Source organism: Asparagus officinalis, unplaced genomic scaffold (genome assembly GCF_001876935.1).
Source record: "Asparagus officinalis unplaced genomic scaffold, Aspof.V1 AsparagusV1_Un520, whole genome shotgun sequence".
NCBI classification, from domain to species: Eukaryota; Viridiplantae; Streptophyta; class Magnoliopsida; order Asparagales; family Asparagaceae; genus Asparagus; species Asparagus officinalis.
Window position 1 is genome coordinate 1 of NW_017972784.1, and position 3,482 is coordinate 3,482.

General features: G+C 36.4%; 1 pseudogene; it reads right to left on the reverse strand.

The window, feature by feature from the left end:
* Nucleotides 1-130: 130 nt before the first annotated feature.
* Nucleotides 131-3,109, reverse strand: LOC109827892 (annotated as a pseudogene).
* Between the last annotated feature and the right edge of the window lie 373 nt (nt 3,110-3,482).

Consider the following 3,482-nt stretch of genomic DNA (forward strand, 5'->3'; position numbering starts at 1 on the left):
ATATAATTTTTTATTTTTTTATTTATAATTATTTAATTTTGATATTTATCAAATATTATTACAATATTAAAAACAAGACAAGATTTTATTGATGTAGATAAATCAACAGTACAATTTATTAAAAACACACAAAACAAACTAAAATTTGACAAAATTAAAATCGAAAGTTGAAAATTAAATTGCGGTTGCTCCAAACTTTTGCCAAATGTGCTCGACAAGATCCTCCTTCAATTGAAGATGTTTGGCCCTATCTCGGAGTTCAGATCTAGTATGAATATCTGATTCGGACCTACCTTGAACATGCACTTCAAACTGAGGTAACGTTTGTGTTTGGTAATCAAATGATGAGCTCGAGCTAGCAATGCTTGATGGTTCAAAGTCAACGTTCTCCCAGTTTCGACTATAAGTATCTCGTTCATCCTCCACTATCATATTGTGTAAAATAATACACGCTCTCATAATTTTTGATAAGACATTCAAATCCCACATTCTAGCTGGTTGACGAATTATAGCAAAACGTGCTTGGAGAACCCCAAATGCATGTTCCACATCCTTCCTACAAGATTCTTGTTGTTTTACAAACAATTTTGCTTTTTCGCCTTGGGGATATTGAAGTGATTGGACAAAGACAGGCCATTTGGGATATATTCCGTCAGCAAGATAGTATGCCAAATTGTATTGATGACCATTCACAGTGAAGTTCACATGCGGAGCTTCACCTGCCTCAATGTCATCAAAGACAGGTGACCTTTCAAGCACATTTATATCATTCAATGTACCTGGCAATCCAAAAAAGGCATGCCATATCCACAAGTCATAAGAAGCAACCGCTTCGAGTATTACTGTTGTTGTGCCTTTATGTCCACTGGTAAATTGACCTTGCCAAGCCTTAGGACAAATTTTCCATTGCCAATGCATGCAATAAATACTTCCAATCATTCACAGAAAACCGCGTTCTTCGCCTACTTTTAGTAGTCGTTGGAGGTCTTCCTCATTCGGCCTTCTCAAATAGTCATTCTCAAATATGGCCACAATACCTTCACAAAACTTGCTGACACACTCTACTGCAGTGGTTTCTCCAATCTTTATGTATTCGTCACAAGCATCAGCTGCAACACCATATGCTAACATGCGTATAGCAGCAGTACACTTTTGAATTGGCGATAAACCACGCTTTCCAGCACTATTTCTCCTCTGAGTGAAATACGTGTCATAATTTGAGAGAGAATCTACAATTCGTAGAAATAGTGGTCGTTGCATTCAGTATCTCCGATGAAATTGGTGGTCGATGTATGTGGGAGATTCGACAAAGTAGTCTTTCATCAGCCTTTGATGGGCAGCTTCATGGTTTCTCTCTATGTATGTCCTCTTATGGGATCGATTACTTGCAGCTTGTAACTCTTCAAGTAACTATTGTTGGCGTTTGAGTAAAGATTCCTCCAAATCCCATTGTTTTTTTAGTTCCTCTAAGTTAAACTCGTATGGGGGTGGATTCATCTAAGTAATAATTGTGTAGATGAAATTGGTAATGAAGTGATGTGTAATAAGTTCAATATCCAAGTGGTATTTATATTACCCAATCTTAGATTTTCAGATATCACATGTGAAGAGATAAGGTTTGTTTGTAGTGTGCAAAGATCACATGTGAAGCAACATTGCTTTTAATATGTTCAAGAGATAAGGTTTGGACTGTAGTGTGCAGAGATCACATGTGAAGCAACATTTATTTTGAGATGTTCAAGAGATAAGGTTTGGATTGTAGTGTGCAGAGATCACATGTGAAGCAACATTGCTTTTGATATGTTCAAGAGATAAGGTTTGTTTGTAGTGTGCAGAGATCATATGTTTGGACTTTTACGTACAACATAATTGAGCTTTGCTTTTCAAATTTCAAATGACTTACATACAAAGGAATTGTTTGCAGGAACCAAGATGCATTTTATTGAACAATACACTCAGACATCACATTCTAACAATACACTCAGACATCATACTCAGACAATACACTCTTAACATCATACTAAACAACACACATTACATTTATTCTTGGAATTGTAAAAGATGAACTCTCAAACAGATAAACTTAAAGGCCAAACAATTCGATCTGTAGCATGTTAAGCAGTTTATACTCATACTCGTCCAATGCATTTCTTTGATTTATCTGATTAAGGTTCATCCACATTTTCATTTTTTCAGCACGTGCTGCCTCCTTTTGAGCACATGTTGCCTCCTTTTGAGCTGTTGCAACTTCTTGCATCATCTTCATCTGTTGTTCCTTCATTTCTTTTAGCTCCTGGCGTTTAGACTCTATCTTAGAGTATTCCTCCTCAATAACAAGTTTCGATCTTCTAGATGAGCCCTTAGCTTTTTTCTTTGTCGTGTCTTTACCTTCTGGGCGTACAAAAGAAGGAACTGATGAGCATGAGATATCACCTTCCCCGCTACTCTTCCTTTTACTTCCACTACTTTGAGATGCACCAGATCCAACCATATATTTTGGTTCATTACGAACCAACTTCCATTCTTCAAGCAAAGCAAAGTTTTTTTTAGTTTCTTCAACAAACAAATCTTGAGCTCTTGCTATGTAGTTGTCGTCTGACCAACCGCTACGCCTCTCTGCTAATGCTTTTCTGTATACACCAACCCACTTACCAATTTTTTTGTTGAGATCACTGTAATGGCTTTTACATTGTTGTCGACTCCTATGAGGGCCAGTTGTTGAATGCTCATTCAAGTAAGCAACAGTTTTACCTCAAAAAGTGTCACCCTTTTGGCCACTACCCAATTCACTATCATTACTGAAGTGAAAATAACTAGTTAAAAGTAGTTTGTTTTGCTCGACACTCCAAACCGAATAACTAGATTTAGAAGTATTTTTCTGTGTTTGGGGCAAAAAACTATGTGGTGTGTCATCACCAACACTTCTAAGAGATATTTGAGTGGAAAACTCGGGTACATCTGTTGATCCACTGCTAAAATGAGGAGCAACTTGCTCGGTGTTTTGATTATTGATATTGGAGAAACCACCATAATTACTTCCACCAGTTTGTTGCCCATATTGCATATAAGGGGAATTATAAGGATATTGCATACCAAAATTAGATGGCATCATATACAACATCTGAAAATTGGATGGCATATTTTGAAGATTTTCAGGATGTTGATTATTGGAATTTTGAGGTTGGTTAGGAAACATATTGTTAGCCCTTATGTTTTGATGATGTTTTACAACCACCATTATCGGTACTAATGGCTTATCAAGTTCAAATATAGTAAATACATATATCAAGCTTATTAGTGCCACAAATGGAGGATTGGATGGAATATGCGCTACAACGATGATATCCAAAGGAGGAGGAGGCATAGTGATGAAGCAACGTTATTTCAAGAACAACAAATTCAAATAGAAGCTTCATCAAATTCAAGCTAGATCAAGACTCAAGCATTGCATTCTATATGATGATACTAGTTATCTTTTATTT